The sequence below is a fragment of the Zalophus californianus genome, chromosome 1 (genome assembly GCF_009762305.2).
Source record: "Zalophus californianus isolate mZalCal1 chromosome 1, mZalCal1.pri.v2, whole genome shotgun sequence".
NCBI lineage: Eukaryota > Metazoa > Chordata > Mammalia > Carnivora > Otariidae > Zalophus > Zalophus californianus.
This window is the reverse complement of record NC_045595.1, coordinates 213,595,985-213,613,085: the sequence shown is the minus strand read 5'-3', so window position 1 is coordinate 213,613,085 and position 17,101 is coordinate 213,595,985. Positions and strand designations below refer to the sequence as shown.

The 17,101-nt window shown below is 60.0% G+C and overlaps 1 protein-coding gene across 4 annotated transcripts in view; it reads right to left on the bottom strand.

Moving 5' to 3' along the window:
* AGPAT3 (1-acylglycerol-3-phosphate O-acyltransferase 3) overlaps positions 1-17,101 on the bottom strand; it is an 81,373-nt gene that overhangs the window by 30,868 nt on the left and 33,404 nt on the right. Inside the window, exon 1 of one of the 4 annotated variants that reach the window (XM_027583539.1) lies at positions 12,687-12,811. The exons of the other annotated variants lie outside the window; for them this stretch is intronic. The gene's annotated coding sequence lies outside the window, so the exon portion shown is untranslated. Of the gene's footprint in view, positions 1-12,686; positions 12,812-17,101 lie in introns of those variants that run through there. 4 annotated transcript variants of the gene reach the window in all.

The window sequence follows — 17,101 nt, the reverse complement described above, 5'->3', positions numbered from 1 at the left end:
TGCAGACAGGGCAGACACGGTACCCATTTTACAGCTGGGAACGGATGACCCAGAGCACACACACCCATCCGCCATCACATCGTCATGTGGGTCGGGCTGGAGAACCCCAGGCTCGTGTGGCCCGCACCAGCTCCTGGACTCCCCACTTCCCAGCAAGAACTGTGTGCGCGCGGGTCCTGCTGCTGATTCGCCATAAACCAGCTCAGCATTTACGGGTACAGCAGGGTGGCGTCCTCCAATGGGTACTACCACCTTCTACTTCATTCACGGACCACCCTGTAGACCCCCAGCCCCCGCAGCGGGCGGGCAGGGGGGTCAGAGGTGAGGGAACACGGTGGGGAGCAGGCAGGTGCGAACTCCGCTCCCCATCAGGCATTGCTCCTTCCCCGAAGCCACCGGGCACCTGCTGGTGACAGGTGTGCGGCCCCTGAATCTTCTCCAGGCATGTCCCGAACAGAGAAGCATTCACTGATACCCTACCTGGCGTGGTGGGGGTCACCTGGGCCGAGCTCTGGACACAACTTCCCTGCCGACCACGAGGTCCCCATCCCAAGCACGCGGGACACGGGCAACGGGAGGGGGCAGTGCTGCAGCCGCGGGGCTGGGACGGCCCAGAGCCCGCCAGGCCCAACTCACCAGTAGAAGTAATAGGCCAGGGCCACGGCCACCAGGGCAGCGCACACCCCCGAGAAAAGGCAGGCTGAGTAGCTGGACAGCATCTTCGGACCCGTGAAAGTGCGTGCGAAGGAGACCAGCGGCCTGAGCGGCTGTCAGCCTCTGGCCGACGGATAAGAATGAGGGATTCCGCCCAGAGCTACGCTGCCTGCGTCCGATGGGCCGGGGCTGCCAAGACGGTCTGCTCAGCGAAAAGGGGAGCACACGCTTCCGGGGTGCCACCTTCCGACCCAGCAGCACCCTGCGAGTCTCAGAGACCAACTCGGACAAAACCAGGCCTCCCTGCAACGGCGCCCACCGGACCAGCCTCTCCTTCTCCCGCTGCGGGGCCGGCCGGGGGCCCACTAATCCAATAAGCAGCTTTGCCGGGAGCTGAAAACGGGGCGTCACGGGGCTCGGCCAGGATGCAGCTCAGCGGGCCCCGCCCGGGCACTGACCCCGGAACCGCAGACCCCAGAGTGCGCACACCATCTCTCCCCGACCTTTCAGAGGCTGGCAACGGCACGACAACCCCAACACAGCGTGGCCGGGGGCAGGGCTGTGCGGCCAGCTAGTGGGGTGGGGCCTCCAAGGGATGGACAGACACCCTGTCTTTGGGGCCAGGTCCCAGGCTCATGGGCCCCAGCTGTGACACACAAGGGCTCCGGGACCACATGTACAACACCCAGGTCCCAACTCCAGCCCTCGCTCTCAGGTAAAGGACCGTGGGCCAGAGTCGCACGTCTCACTCTCCGGAGAACAGCGCTGCAGAAATGGAGATAATGAGTGAAGGTGGGAGGGTGTGCCCTTCTCCCCCGTCTCCTGCCTGAGGCTGCTGAGGTGACATCAGGTGACCCGGGACAGAGGTCTTCCCAGTGAAGGAGGCCTCGGCGGACACAGGAGGAAGGAGGAGGGGAGATTTGACGGTGGGAGCATGCGGAGGATTCTCCTGGCCGGTGTACCTTCCTTTGGGGCTATCACGCTGTCCTGGGACAAAATGAAGTCACTGCTTCGGGCCGCCTCCATGGCACCTGACACGGAAGGTGGCCTCAGTGCCCCCATCTGCCCAGCGTGGCCACTCCAGCCCCTGGTGCCCTACACCCTGCGCAGCCGGCAACATCTGAGCCGCCCTCAGGGCACGGCAGGGAGTCTGCAGCGTGGGCACATCCCAGGGGACCCCGAGGTGGTGGTCCTGGGGCCTCTGGACAGCTCCTTCTAGAGGCTTCTGTCATCTGGCTTCTGGCCCGAGAAGCGGTCATTACCCTCCGCGGGAAGGGGCTCCGGAGGATTGCCCTGAGCATCATGTTGCTGGCTAAGGTTTTCCAAGTCCTTAATCCCCAAAGAGGCTGGAGGAGCTGCTGGCCTTGGAGGACCGGCTCTAAAATAGCCCATCGTCCTAGGAGACAGCGGTGCTCCCGGAGGTGCCCAGAGCCTGAGCAACAATCCTGCTCCCTGCCAGGCGTCCAGATGGCTGCCTTTCTGATAAACCATGAAAAGAAGACCCTCCTCTTTCTGCTCAGTGGGTGCAGAAACACCCCTCGGGGGACCCTGTGTCTGTGACATGTGGGGACGCCGGCCTGCGAGCTCGTGAAGCCCCATGGCTGAGCCAAGGTCTCCACGAAGGGCGGCAGGTGCCCCTGATGTGTCCTGTGAGGGGGCACCTGGAACTGACCTTTGCCCGGGGGCCGTGTCCCGTATGCAGACACCGCTGCAGGCTTTCCGAGGCCAGGCTGGTTCTCTCCTTGGGAACGGCTTTCCGGTGGCCGGTGACTCCTGTGCTCCTGCTCTCTCCCCCGCCCACCGCCCACGGCACGGCCAGAATGATGTGTCTAAGGTAGACGCTGGGTCACAGCCCACCCCCAGCTGCCTCGGCCAGCCCCCCAACACACCTGCCAAATTCCAGGCCCCTGAGACATGCCCCATGTCCTGTCTTTGTCCCCAGGCTCCTCTGTGTTCACAGGGTGGGTCGTGGGTGCCTGCACACCCCCACACAGCTACAGGCCCCCCTGACCGGCTCGGCCACAAGACTGGAACCCCAGGGGCTCCTCTGGGACACGTCCAGGCCTGTGGTCAGAGCCTTCCTCCAGAGGCTGTGGCACCCTGTTCACAACGGTCCACTTCGCTCCTGTTTTCCACCGGACTCTGGGCCCCCGGAGGACAGTGACGCACTCACCCTGTGTCCGAGTGCTTCGACACGTGGGGGAGAGAACAGGAACGGTCGGGCTGAAGCAGAGCCGCTCCCGTGCCTCTGGGGTCCCGTTTCCACGCTGGGCGCGACGTGGGCCACAGGCGTGTGGTGCTCTGGCTGAGGGACTGTGGCCCTCGGGGGCTCCGGTGCGTGGTGGCAAGAGCCCCTTCCCTCCCAGCGGCATGGCAGGAGGCCCGCTGTGGTGGCCCTGGCAAGATGGTGCACAGCACAGCCTGGATTCTGACCCCAGCTGAGCCTCAGTTTCCCCTACTGTGAGGTATGAACGACTGTTACTCTGGGGGTGGGGTGGGGATGACATTTAAGAGGTGAGCACAGGGAAAGCACTGGGTCCTTCCCAGCCCCCTTCCTGGGGGGACAATGGCCACAGAGATGAAAAGAAATACCCAAGATTTCTCTCTGGGCTCAGAGCCAAACCAGAGCAAAGCCTCAAACCTGTTCCTGGTTACGCCAACTGTATGGGGCATTGAAATAGGTATAAATCTTATTACGCTCTTTATACTTTTTGTGTAAAATGGAGAACGTTTAGATCCTGGCTGCATTTGTTTTGAAATAAAGATGCTCCCGCGGCTGCGCTTCTGCCGGACGGAGGCCCCACCGGGCAGGCTCCTGACCCGGGCCGCACCGTCCTGGGCTGAGGGCGGCCCCCACTCCCACCGGGCGGGCGGCCCCCGCTCTCCACGCCGACTTGTCAAAGGCAAGGGGAACAAAGCTAACTTGAGCACATTGCACAAGAAAATGTCCCAGGAATCTAATCTCTAGATTATTTCTCTGGGCCTGAAAATTAGTGATTTATAACCAAATAGTACAAGAGCAGAGCGAAGACTATGTTGACGGAAATTCTGTGTGGGGTCCTCAGAGAAGCAACAAAAAAGGTATCTTTCAAAACTAGGTAGCACCTTTTCTTCAGACTGACTAGTCTCTCCGAGGGAACCTCACATTCCCTCTCTCGCACACCTGACAGGGAAGCTGGGGGCGGGGGGAGACTGATTCTCAACTGGTGGGCTTCATTACAGCCAGCAGACACGGGGCAACGTGCCATGACGGATGTGTTGGGACCGTTATGCAGAGCGCCAAAGACTAGTTCTCCGTTTTCCCTGCTGACCCCTTCGTCCAGCGGAATGGCCCGTGATGATGATGAGGGGCAGACGCTCTCCTGATCCGGGAAACGGGGTACCAACAAACACCCAGAAATAAAGTAGCACCTCAGAGAGTCAGACGTCAGAAAGTTCATAAAGCGCAAGTGCCGGGAGGGAGGGGGGCAGCGGAGCCTGAGGCCGGGGGCGCAGAGAAAGGCCCCATGGGCCACGCGCTCGGCCTGCGGCGGCCGCCGATCCCCCACGAGCTGCACAGCGAGTGGCGCCTCTCTCCAGCCTCCAGGACAGACGCCTCCGGGGGAGGGGCAGGTGGGGCAGCACAGCCAGCCCTGGGCTCCCTGTTCCTTCGGTCCGTCTCCCTGCTATGAGCCCCCCGGCCCCATCCTGCTCTCCCTGCTCACCTCCCGTCCTGGGCCATGCTCCGCAGAACTCTGACTGTCCCCAGCTAGCTTGGCCCCACACAGGAACGGATGCCCTGATACCAGCCTCACCTGCTGTCCTGGCCCCATGGGGTGGACACCCCTCCCCCCAGACCGTCCCGGAGTCGGGTGCTGATGACCCGAGTTAATGGGGAGGGCTTGTTAACACTGCGGTGTGAGAGAGGGCAGAGTCAACATGGGAGCGAAGAGAGACCACGGGGGCCAGGTCCAGACACACTGGTGGGGGCTCCGGGGGGCCTTGCCCACATGCACGAGGCCCCACCGAGACACACTGATGAGAGGACACGGACATCACACCACACACATGGGTGAGGGGTCAGGCGGGCCACGCCAAGGCCAAGCCAAGTGACAGGTGCAACATGCAAATTACGCATTTAACGATCACAGTGGCTCTGCTCTCCGGGAAGTGCCGCCAACTCCAAGTCTCTGGGCCCCAAATCACCAAATAGCTGGCAGACCCAGCATCTGAAACCAGATGTGGCTGACGTGGCCTCTGAGTGCATTGCTGTCACCAGCGTGGCCAGTTCCACGTCAGGGCCCCCGGGAGCAAAGCCAGCCACTCCCCAGGGTGGACAGGGCATCCTGGAGCTCGTCCGGACGTCTCCACGCCCCAGACACGTCACAGCTAATCACTATCCCCCACGGTTCCCGACAAACACTGTTGGCTCCTGACGGCCGGGGCCTCAGGAAAACCCTGCTGCCCTAGGGCTGCAGAGTGAAGCGCAGAGTTTCCAGAAGGGAAGACGTGCTCGGCGCTCCGCTGCAAGCCTCTGGCTGCCGGACTCATAGACACACGTGTCCTAGCAGTGGGACGCTCTCCCTACAAAGTCTCACTGCATTTATTAGGTTAATGAGACGCTGCCAACCCACTGGGAACGCGCCATTTCACCAGCCTGTTTATCCAGATTTAGCGCGGCATTAGAACTGGGGAAGAACCTCCGGGTGCCAGCAACACACTGCAGGATGAGCAACAGGGAGGAAAGGGGCCAAAGCACTCATAGGCCTCCCTGGAAGGCGTCCTTGGGCCCCTCCTACAGACAGTGGCATGACCCACACCTCATCCCTGTGCCCGGGGTGTCCCCCACTGACCGCTCAGACATGGAGCTCCCGGCGCTTGCCGGCAGCCCTTCTTTGGAAAGGTTATGAGCTTCCTGAGCGTCTCTGCTGGTCCCGGGAAGGAGCAGGGAGAGGCCCAAGCTCAGGGAAGTGTCCTCCAGTCCTGGGCACGTCCAGGCTGTTCTGGAGGACACAGCCAAGGGTGCGCTCTGCTCCACTCCACGCACCTGTGGGAGGTGGGCGGGGTAGTACTCAACCCACTCCGCAGCTTTGAATGCGCGACCAAGTCAGGAAGGAACAGAAACCAAACTGCGTTCCTGGGAAGGCTCACTGCTTGGACTCACTCTGGGGTAAACGACACGGGGGTGGGGGTTGCAGGGGTGACGCCGGCACTCTCGCGGATGGCTGACACGATGCCCTTCCAATCCACACCGGCACACGTGGAGAACATGGGTTACTATGCAAACCAAACACAGGTAAACAGCCGAGGTGTGAGCTCAGGAAAACGGCGGCCAAATCTCAAGTGCTTTGAAGCATCTTCGGAAACTCTCAGCGCCAGCCGCTGTTTGTGCGGCTTGTAATTACCATGTGGCGCTGACGCAGGCTGGTCTGGACGACCGTGCACAGGGGGGTGTCACGGCAGCAGGTGTCCAGGGAGAATGCTACCACTCCTGGGGAGGTGGGCCTGGAGATGACCAGCCACTCTCAGACACAAGGGTCCACATCCCACGCCTCCCACAGATGTCACCCAGCTCTCCAGCCCTCGGCCGCCTCGGGAAACCGTGCACTAGGGTAACAAGGACGCCCACTTATTTTTCCAAGTCTCTGCACTTGAGACTGGTTGGCAGGCTGCGTGTCCCCCCTGCAGCTGCCGTCCAGGGGTGGGTGATGGGGAGGAGGATGTGCGCCCGGCACTGAAGCCCCGGGGAGAAACCTGAGGCGGCTGCTAGAGCGGCAGCCTCCACCCAGGCTGGTACAAAGGAGCGCTGTGGACAAATGTCAGCGTGCTATCCAAGTAGGGCAGCCGGGCGTCGTGTCCGGAGCCAACACTCCTGCGCACGCACCCCTCCCAGGAAGCCTGACACTGTGGCCAGGACCCAGCGCCACCTGTTTGTCACTGATCCCCAAATACACTCCTACCCGGAAAGCAATTTGTAAATGAAATACAGTTTCAGACCTGAAATGCTTGACAACGATCATGAATCTCAAAATTCATTTGTATCAGCTTGCTTGGTTCCTCATCATTTCAACTAAAAATCACTATTTAGAGTTCTACCGAGCCTTTAGGCCAAGTGACTGGCGCACAGAAAGCCCAGCTGGGGGGTTCCCTGCTCCCAGGCAGGGGGGTATGTAACTGCCGGGAAGCCACCACCCTGCTCTTCCGAATGTCCCCATAAAAGCAGCGCACAGCCGGAAGGCAGCCCCCAGAGCACAGAACCCGGTGAAGCGCCCGCGCCGGGGAGAGCCTGGGGGGTGCTCTGTCCGTGCCCCAACTCTCTGGTTTGGTCTGACATGCTGACAGCACGCGGCACCTGGCAGCCAGCATACAAAGCCCTGCTGTACTCAGTGACGCCGGTGGTAAGAACACAGTTGCATGGAGGACTCCTGCCGTTCCTCGTGGCACAGTGCCTGGTGAGGCAGGCGGACTGGAGGAGAAGCTGGGCTGGACGCCGGCCTCCCGCTGCTGCAGGATGGCCAGGGGCTGGACAGGTGTGGAGCAAGCCGAGGGCCCAGGAACCCCGGGGGCCTCCCTCCCCTGCTTGCTGTGGGCCACCAGCTGCAGGTGACAGGAGGGGCTGCCGTGCAGGGACGTGCGCCAGGCTGCTGTGCCCGGTGACCGGTGGCAGGACCGCTAGTCTCCTGAGCGAGCTCCTGGGTGTCCTTCCCACTTCCACACACGTATTCTCAGACAAGTGCGCTTCGCTGTTGCCCATGTCCCTCTCAGGAGCACGGAGTCCCCACGGGAATGCTGCGGAGGCCCGGGGGGGGGGTCAGGCGACCACGGGGTCTGAGCCCCGTGAGCCGTCCCCTCTCCTGCAGAGGGCCTTACTCTCCCCTCGAGGAGGCTGCCTAGTAGCTGGATGGCTGCCGTGTGCACCTGCTGCCCACCTGCCCCAACTGCCCAGAGGGGAGCCTGAGTTCCAGAACAGCGGTCAAGATGCTCTCACACACCTGGAGTTCGCAGAACTATGCGGGGTGACAACTGTTCAAACCGCCTCTGCATGCACACTGTCACTGGGCATCCTGACGGCCCCGTGCGCGTCCGCTTGTTCAACCCAGTCACACAGCAGGAAAAGAGCAGAATCAGGATTCTGACCCGGGCCATCTACCTGCAAAACCACCGCTTCCATAAGCAGGGACTGCGCCCTAAGCAACCAGGAGGCCCAACCAAGCAGAAATCCCATCCTCTCCTCCCACGGAAAGGCAGGTCCCCCCGACGGCTGACCACCTGGGCCTCCAGCCAATGAAGAGAGCAGTGGAGGCATGCCCACAGGGACACTGCTTAAAGGCGCGTTCTCTGGCTAGCTTCCAAAATCAGGTCTGCGCGGATTGGGACAAACTCCGAAGACACACCCTTCAATCTGGGACACTGGGATGTCACACCCACCCATGGGCTGTTGTAACCCATCGGCCCAGCTCTTCAGCTCAAATAAACATTTAAAGGAAAAACACCCCAGGGACGCGTGGGTGGCTCAGTGGGTTAAGCGTCTACCTTCGGCTCAGGTCATAGTCCCGGGGTCCTGGGATTGAGCCCCATATCGGGCTCCCTGCTCCTCAGGAAGCCTGCTTCTCCCTCTGCCTCTGCCTGCAGTGCCCCCTGCTTGTGCTTGCTCTCTCTCTCCTCTCTCTCTGACAAATAAAGTCTTAAAAAAAAGAAATTTAAAGTAAAAACACCCCAGCTCTCGAGCCCTAATGAGATTTTGTAAAGTAGTTGGGAGTATGACATTCTTGCTCTAAAAACGTGAGACCGTGCAGAAGCAGGGCAGGGAACAGGAGGTCAGGCATTGTCCCCCCGATGCCCGGGGCTGACCGCTGTTCTGTCTGTAGTTGCCAAATGCTGGCGCACACTGGACACCAAGTGGTTTTCTCACTCAGAGCCATCTGCCAGGGACTGAAGGTTTGTGCCCGCCAAGTTCACGGGCTGGAACCTGATCCCCAAGTGACGGCATTAGGAGGCAGGGCCTTTGGAGGTGGTCGGGTCATGAGAGGGGAGCCCCCATGCGGGGATCAGTGCCCTTAGGAAAGAGACCCCAAGAGCGGCCTCGCCCTTCCCCCACGTGAGGACCCAGTGAGAAGCCACCAGCTGTGAAGCAGGAAGGGGCCTCCCCGACACCAAATCTGCCGGCACCTTGATCTTGGACTCCCGGTCTCCAGAAGTGTGAGAACTGCATGTGCATTGTTGATGAGCGGCCGGCCCGTGGGACTCTGCCAGGGGCACCTCCAGCAGTGGATGTCACCGTCTGGTTCGTGCCCAGAGTCTGCCAGAGTCTGGCGGGTCACAGCACAGATAACAGAGTGACAGTTGACAGAGGACAGGGACTCAGCGTTGCCCAGGTGCTCAGCTGCAGGTGCTCTGCTCTCAGTGACCCCGCTGGGCACTGCGTCACCCACCCACACCCACGGCAAGCGCCGCTCTGGCCCCTCCCTGCTTCAGCAGCCCGGGCTCGGGACGCTGCGATGCAGCAGGGAACTGGGGAAAGAAATCTAACATCCTTTATTTTTGAAAATGAGTAGTGTTATTTTTATAATCTTTACAAGAGATTATCACAGCCCTGCCTGGTCTTCCAAGCCCAGCAGCACCCACCACTTCGCCCTTATCCAGGCCACACACCTGGATCGACATAAAATGTGCCCACAGATCCCGTTTGACTCAAGCAGACCAGCTGTGAACACAGGGACTTGAGACCCAGCACAACGACCCTGGTGGTCTTGCCCGACGCCACCACGCTCCCTCACGGCTACTTCCTTCTGCACTGTGCTTGGGCTCTGTGGGGAGCACCCCGACGCAGCCGGCTCACCTCATCTACCTTGCCAGGACACGAGATGACCAGAAACCTTCTCAGGCACCAGGCACGTTCCTGTTGACCTGTGCTTCGAAGACATCCTCACTGACAGGCGCACCATAAACAGCCCACATACAGCTAACTCGTCCCCAGCTCTGGGGCTAAAATGCGAGCCCTCCAGCTCCCTCCCAAATTGTGGGTGCCCTCAGTCCACCCTGGTGTTTGCGGGTCAGACAGACCAGCCGTGGCACCTGTGCGGATGGACGTGCGTGTTCTGGTGCCCGGGAGACGGCATCTGGCCCTCCGGTCCCCTCCCGGGGCTGCCGGTCTGCACCGTCCACAGAGCACTCAGTGGTCCTGTGTCCACCCCGCCTTCCTGGGACTGGCCTGTGGGGCGCCCATGCACTACACGCAACTCCACCAGACAGGGTAACGAGGTGCCATCCATCAGCCCCTCCCCCCGGCCAGGGTTGTGTCACGGCTGAGGCGACGCCAGGCTCGTGCACCCGAAACAGCCACACTTTTACGGAGTCTTTCCAAACTGCTTCAGGAAACAAGCTTCATCTGGAGAGAAGTCCAGCTCTGGTTGCAGACTGTGTCCTGCCAGCTTTCAGACCGCTCTCGGGACCCTGACCCTGACTAGGGGGTCCGTGCTGCTCTGCGGAGCCTGCTCTCCACTCCCCATGTGGCGGCCCCATGGCCGTCGGAAGGTTCGGTCTAGACCAGGGACAGGAAGCCGCTTGGGGCTCTTGCTGTGTTGCGATGTTGGGGATACACACTTGGAGGGAGGGCCAGCCAACGCCTGGCTTGTTCTGAGAGGTCCAGAGGTGGTGTCCTTCCTGCCCACTTGGCTCCCCTCAGCAGCAGGACACCCCGCACCAGCCCCGGTTCCCAGCAGGGGCTGGCTGTCATGGCCCCGTCTAGCCCTCGCTGCCAGCAGGACCCCCCGGCAGCACATCCACGGCCCCGGCCTCGGCCCTCCCCGGGGGCTTCAGTCCATTCCTGGGCCGTGGGGACATCTGCCATAGTTTGAGCTCATTCTGTTGCTTTGGTTTCCTCGGGAGGCGTTTGACTGGCCCCAGACACTTTCTGCGCACAGCAGAAACCCCTCCCGTGGCCGCCGGCGGGCTGCCCTCCAGCAGCAGCGAGTTCGGGGAGAACAGGCTGTTTGTGCTCAGGCTCAGTTTGGGTAGCTGCGGGTGTTGCTGCGCAGCTTCACTCAACAACAGAGCTGAGGAAATAGCCCTGCAAAACAGGGAGGTCCAAGTGGTCATTCCTGCTGGCATCAGGCTGAGTCCTCTGGACTCATTTGCAAATACAAGGAGCTAGCGATCAAATCACGGGAGAGAAAGGACAAGTGTCAGGAGGGAAAGAACAGACGGGTATTGCGGACTCTGCTCCTAGTCCCCGGGAGCTGGGAGTCCTCACTCCGCGTAAAGAAGCCGGAGCTGGGGGCCAGGGGCGCTGTGTTGCCGGGCGGTGTGTGGGGTGAGTGACACAGACAATGGCCAACAACCCCTCCATCGAGGGGGTCCCAGGGTAGGCACGTGCTGCACCCCCGGGTCCCTGCTCTCCTACCTCCCCCTCTGGCCTCCCAACGACCTGAGTGGGCAGCCCACACCCTGCACTGCTCTGCACCCCCTTCCCACTCCCCCTCTGGGTCCCGGTGGCAACAGTCACCAAACGTCCGATGGTGAAATGGACAAATCAATGGAAGGGAGCAGGCAACTAAATTCATGAGCAAATGTTTTTATCTCCTGTCTCCTGTGCCTGGAGTGGGGCCTGTGCCAAAGCCTCTGCACCCTGGGGCCGGGCTGTCCATCCGCCTGCTGCCGCCTCCCATGGGACTGCTGGTGAGCCCGGAGCTGGCTCCGAACACACCCACCTGTGTTCCCAGTTGATTGCAGCTCACAGAAGCTCACCTCCAGGAAGACTGCAGACAACTCTTCTCTCATAAACATCCAGGTGCTTCCCTTGCAGCAACCCCCCAACCTAAGAACTTACTGGTCCACGTCGGTCCCCGTGCACGTGCCCGTTCCCTGACAGACAACAGCGGAGCCCAGCCTCAGGCATCCCCAGTAAAACTGTGCCTCTGCCCCATCCCAGAGCTGCGGGCTCCTGTCCTGCGTGTGTTAACCTGTCAGTTAAAGAAACAGTTTGCCACCCAAGGAAAGCAGAACTGACAGCTAATCAGCCCCCTCTCTGTCAGGAGCACGTAAGAATTCTCCAGCTTTCACAAGCACTGAAGAAGGGAGCCAAGAGGGAACGCGTGTCGCAAGCTAGCGCTGCATGGCGGGTCAGCCAAGGGAAAGAGCGAGCCGCGCAGGTAATGTACACCTTCTTGTAGCTGCATTAAATAGCGAAAGCAAAAGGGGAAGTTAATTTAATGATGTATTTGATTTAACCCAATGTAGCCAAAATACCATTCTTTCAACATACGATATTAAAGAGGCGAGGAGCGGGGCGCCTGAGTGGCTCAGTGGTTAAGCGTCTGCCTTCGTCTCAGGTCCTGACGCCAGGGTCCTGGGATCAAGTCCCGCGTTGGGCTCCCTGCTCAGCGCGGAGACTGCTTCTCCCTCTCTCTCTCTGCTTCTGTGCTTCCCGCCCCCTCTCCCTCTCAAATAAATAATAATAATAATAATAAAGGCTTGGAGGAGCCACTCATGCTGTGTTTCCTGCAGGTCCATGAAGCCTGGGCGCTAACCCCCACTGCCTCCCGACTCAGCCGCTCCCTTCCAAGGGCTCAACAGCCGTGTGTGGCTGTGACGCCGGACATTGGACTGTCTGGCTCTGCCAAAGGTTACTCAAGTGACATTTGTGGCAGACAACAGCCTCTGGCTCCCTGAGCAGGGAGAACATACAGACCCAGAGAGCACTCTGTGGCCTGACAGATTCCTGTGTGGGGTCCCGAGCCCTGGAGACGGCCCAAAGACAGGTCCAAACAACATCTTATTTACCCAGAGGCTTCACCTTTGCTTTGGAGCTCAGGGTTAGGATGGACGAGCCACGAGGACTCTCCTACAGGCTGAGCAAAGGTGGGGGCTCCCTGGGTAAGTAACCTGGTGCCCAGCCCTGCTGTCCCGGGAACACACGGAGGGTGTGGACTCGCAGACAGGGGGGCCCCTTCACGCCCAGGCTTGCCCAGCAGCTGCACGGGGCACGGGGCCCCCTGCTCAGTGGGGAAGGCCGACGGTTCTGCGGGAGGGGGAGTGACACAGCCTGTGCTTACCTGGGGTCCCCTGGGCCAGGCGAGCCAGGCGGTCACTCGAAAGCAACGGAGTGCACGGAAGGCGCTGACTTTTAACCAGCCCTCAGCCCCTCCCCGTCGGAGCCGCAGGGGGCGGGCTCTCCAGGGTGATCTTTTCACCAGTGACCTACACTCTGGGTAACCAGGAGGCAGAAACAGACAGCAGTGTGGCCTCGGGCAGCCTGGTGAGAGACGGGGGAAGAGCCCTGCTGGAGACAGAGGCTGTGGCCTCTCTCCCTCTTATCTCCACAGAGACCGAAAGCCAGGGCCTGACTAGCCCCCCACGCTGAAAAACAGAAAGGCAAGTCTACCCGGGTAGAACCACTGATGTGTGTGGGGCACAGTGAGGAGGAGACCCAAGGACGTGGGACAAGACACTCCTTCCATCAAACTCAGGCCAAAGGTTCTGGAATATGGACTACTCTGCTGCATGGTCAGAAGGAGTGGGCGGTCCACCCAGAGTCCACTGTCCTTCACTTCTGTACCAACAGGACAGATGTCCTGTCAGGCAGGCCACCGCCGGCCAAGCAGGGAGGGTCCCAGTCCCGTGACCGGGGCCGCAGTGTCTGGCCTGGGAGACACAAGCCACTAGGAAATGGCCCAGACATGCCCTTCTCCTTCCTGCCTGGAATGCAGATGAAAGGGCCTGGGGGAAGCAGCCCTCCTGAGACCAGCCAGCTGTGGTCAGGGGGCCAGAAGCTGCAGGCAGAGGAGAAGGTCAGAGGGAGGCTGGTCTCTGGGGCCCGGGTAGCTGCTGCCGGGGCTGCCCCGGGCTTGCTGGCAATGGGAGAGAGACTGGCCTGTGCTGATCTGTCACCGCACTGGGACACAGACCAAACCTGCCCCTCACGGACGTAGAACCCTGCAGCACAGGCGTCCTGCGTCAGTGAAAACTATCTTGAGCTGCGTAGCCCCCAGCCCAGTTCACGAACACGGAGATGCACCCAATCCCAGGTCTCGTCCTCGTGGTAGAGGGACGGGGTCCACACTGGAACAGGTCCCGGAGGGGAGCTTCTGTCCATAGACAGCCCGGAGGCCGCGCCCAGCACGGCTCCCAGGGACGGTGCGCCCCATCCCTCCTCGAAGCACCCCTGCTCTCCTGGCTCCTTTGCTCCTCATGCCAGCCCGATGCTGCTGGGCAGGGGCAGCCGGCTCTCTCGGGAACACACTCTCCTGCACGTGGGGAGGGCGAGCAGGGGCTCCCTCCCCAAGCAGGGCCCAACTCAGAGTACCTGACAAGGGACAGGCTCCTCCACGCTCAGCCCCCCAAGGGCCGCACTCTCCCCCCCGCCCCGCACCCTCTGCTGGTCGCACGAGAAGCCACTTCACCCAAGGTTTGCCGGCAGCAGAGCCTCCAGCAGCCCCTTCCACCACACAGAGGGCTCTGCCCCCGGGACAGAGCCCTCAGTGATGTCTTACACCGCCCCTCGTGGCACGGGTGCCTATTTTTAATTTGGAAAGTCAAACACAAAAACCAACGTCTCACGCACCCGTGCACCTACCATGGAGATGACACATTCGCCAAATTGTTTCAGATCTTTGTTTCTAAAGAAAGCTTTGTGTGTGGTGTGTGTGTGCGTGTTGTGTGTAGTGTGTATGTGTGATGTGTATGGGAGTGTGCGTGTGCTGTGCTGTGCGGGTGTGCTGTACATGTGCTTTGTGAGTGTGCTATGCGTGTGTGTGCCACGTGTGCTGTGCGTCTGCTGTGATTGCATGTTCATGTGCCGTGCGTGTGCTGTGGGTGTGCTGTGCTTGTGAGTGTGCTGTGCATATGCTGTGTGTGTGCCGTGCGTGTGCTGTGTGTGTGCTGTGTTTGCCTTGCGTGTGCTGTGCATGTGTGTGTGCTGTGTGTGTGCTGTGCATGTGCTGTGTTTGCTTTGTGTGTGCTGTGCATGTGCGTGGGCTGTGCGTGTGCTTTGTGTGTTTTGTGCGTGTGTGTGTGCTGTGCATGTGCCGTGCGTGTGCCGTGGGTGTGCCGTGCGTGTGCTGTGCTGTGCGTGTGTGGTGCATATGCTGTGGGTGTGTGTGTGCGTGTGCTGTGCATGTGCGTGTGCTGTGCTGTGGGTGTGCATGTGCGTGTGCGTGCACTGTGCGTGCGGTGCGTGTGCTGTGGGTATGCGTGTGCCGTGCGTGTGTGTGGCACACATGCCGTGCATACATCTAGGACCCACAATAGTGGGCGTGGCAGCTCACTTCCTCCGGGACAGCCCTGGAGCTCAGGACACCTGTGAGGTCCTGCGGGCACCTCTGAAGCCGGGGCCACAGTGTCCATCTGTCCACAGAGCCCCAGCACCTTCTCCTGACCTCCATGCCTGTCCCCTGCAATCCACCAGGCTCTCTCTGCCCCGGGAAGATCATGGAAATTTTGTTCACGACCATCACCTCCCTACTACCCCCTGGAATGCAGCCCTCACGTGTGTCTGGGTCACATCCCCCACAGCCTGTGCCCTCCACAAAGGGGCGCCTGGCAAGTGGCAGGCCCTCCGCCAAAGTCAGTAGATTGTTAAATGAGATCCACGATACCTGATGGCAGGGTAGGGCAGCCTGCCCTCTCCCCGGCCACCTGGAGACTTGACCTCCTAGGGACACTTCCTGGGGGCCTTCGCAAGTCCACGGCAGTGGTGATCCAGGTCCCCACCCTTCGCCGACAAACCACTGGAACTGGACACCACAGCTCCAAACCCAGGGATCAATGGAAACTTTCCAGCAAAGTCTGTCTTCACTTCAAAGTTGTTTGGGTTTTCAAAGCCTTAACAGGCGCAGTTCTTTATATGCAATTTGACTTCTGAAAAAGCCAGCACACATTGCCAGCTGTGCTGTGTCCCTAGCACGTGCAGCATTGAGTCACACAGCAAAGAAAACACCCCAGCGCTTACTGGACGTCTTACTGGAACCAAGAGCCAAAGCCTCCCTCCTCACCTGAGGGGCCCTCTCCTTCTGCTGACATCACGGGTTAAGGAATTTAATCTACAAAAGGGAAAATCTTCATTCGACAGAATTTAGCCCAAATAAAGAAGCCTATGTCCTCTTGTAAACCTTTACAAAACAGCATCAAGGTCCAGAGAAATCAGCAAGAAGATCTCGTGGCACTGCACGTTCTGCTGGTCAGCCACAATCTCCCTGTCCCTGCAGCGCGTCCTCTACCACGCTCGTCCCAAGTCCAGGCCTGGCCCACCCCAACACTCTCGTGACACAGCAATGAACACCATCCTGGGAAACTTAGCCCCGAGAATCAGCGGCAGGGAGCTAATTACTGATCATCAAAAGGACAGCCTTTTGATGTGTTTTGTGTTAGTGTTTTGTTACCACTGAGAACAACTTGTCAAAGGCACTGAATAACTGAAGCATTCTAAATTTGTTCATTGCCATGCTAAAGTCCAATGCCTCGTCAAGTTCTTAGTATCCCTGCGGGGACCGGACCAGCAGCTCAGCCCAGAGTCCCACGCTCATGCGGGAAGATGCACACACATGAGCACCGAGCCATCCACGGCGCACCTGCCCGCTGGGGGAAGGGTCCCCGTGCTCGGGGTTGCTGGTGGGGGAACGTGGCAAGAAGATATCAGCGTGGACTTAACACGCACCCATCAGGCCGTCTGTGGTCAGAGCCGTGTAACAGAATAAACACGTGTGGCCTGCATCCTGGGAGAGGTGGGGCTAGCAAGTGCCACGCACACAAAGCAACAAGCCAGCCTGCAATTTGCTCCAAGGCCACTTCTCCAGGCTCCAGGACCCTAGTTTGCCGGTGGCTCCCAAAGCCCATGTCCAGAACCGTGTGAGGACCCAGGGAGAGCACACAGGTGCACACACCGCGGTGCTGCGTGCCCAGGAAATGAGGGTTTGAAAACACTGCAGAATCAAAGTCCTGGTTCTAAGGTCTTTACGGTATTTAGGAAGAAAGTAGGGATACCGATGAGCCTGAGTGAGGCCAACCACGCGTGCCGATGCTGTGAGGACACCACAAGGGCACAGCGGGTAGACGAGCTAATGGACGTCAGCTCAAGAGAAGGCAGTAAAACGAGGGGTGAGGATGAAGGTGATGGCCATGGTGATGCTGGGAGTCCACGCGTCTCAGCGATCACAAGGACAAACAGCCGGTGAGCCCAGCGTCTGCGAGATGTGCCAGAGACAGACAAGCCCAAACACTGAGTCACAGAAAGACAGAAACTCGGGGCCACAGACATGGTGCTCAAACACCCGCACAAGAAGGCCACAGTAATGAAGCAAGAAGGTAAAATGGGCTTGAGGCAGGCGGCCCTGGGGAGACAGGTGGGGGCCGTGCCCGAGCCACCAGGAAGGATGAGCGCGCACAGGGACACGCGATAGGCTGGGATCAGGTGAAGTGCACCTTCCCAGCTCTCAGGTCACCACCACCAAAGACAAAAACACAACCAAACAAA